Below are 919 nucleotides of genomic sequence, written 5' to 3'. Positions count from 1 at the left end.
TTGACTTGGGACTTGACTCGGACTTGAAGACAAAGACTTGGGACTTGACTCGGACTTGCAAAATGATGACTTGGTCCCACCTCTGGAATATACTGGGTGGAGTGACTTGAATGAACTGTTTTGGGAGTGGATGCAGTGTTTTCCAACACATTCTCACTCCCAACTCGTTATATATGGACACATGGTTTGGAACCCCTCAGTTTTTAAAGTTTTGGGTGCCCCCAACTTGTCATTTTTTGACATGCTGCCTGTTCCCAATAAATACAGAGATCCCCAACCTTCGGATTGCGAACCGGTACTGCTGCGAGGGCCGCATGGTACCGGGTCACACATTCCTGTCACACAAAAAATACAGAGAATATCGAAAAAAACCAATCAGCACTGTTTACTCCTCCTATCTGTGTTTTGACAGCTGACTGCCCTGGGTTTAAAGACCCACTTCACTGAAAATGGTGTTTTGGTTTCTCATTATAACATACATATATAAAGAAAATTAAGGTTAAGTATTTTTGAGTATTTCTATATTTAAATTGTTTTGAATCAGAAGCAGACAAAAAAAAATCCATTTGAAAAAGATCATATTACTTTCATAGTAACAACATCTGATGCATCCACTTGTAGACCACTGAATCCATGTATGTCTATGATTTCTGCGTCTGAGCTGGAATCTGGCTCAGAACTGTACGGCTGGATAGCTCCAATATTGCTCACCATTTTTGTTTAACTAATAATGTTAGGTTGGGGTTGTGAGGGGCTGTAAGTTAGCAGGAGACGGTGTAAAGTGAGCAATCTCAGCAATAGGAACATGAAGAGGGGGCGGGGTTGGTCAATGCCAACAGACCCGCCCACAAATAAGAAAAAAATTTCGAATGAACTTTTACCGCTCTGAAGAATCTAAGAAAACAACGTTATTATAATA

The sequence above is a fragment of the Oryzias melastigma genome, linkage group LG5 (genome assembly GCF_002922805.2).
Source record: "Oryzias melastigma strain HK-1 linkage group LG5, ASM292280v2, whole genome shotgun sequence".
Lineage (NCBI taxonomy): Eukaryota > Metazoa > Chordata > Actinopteri > Beloniformes > Adrianichthyidae > Oryzias > Oryzias melastigma.
This window is presented reverse-complemented; position numbering follows the sequence as displayed.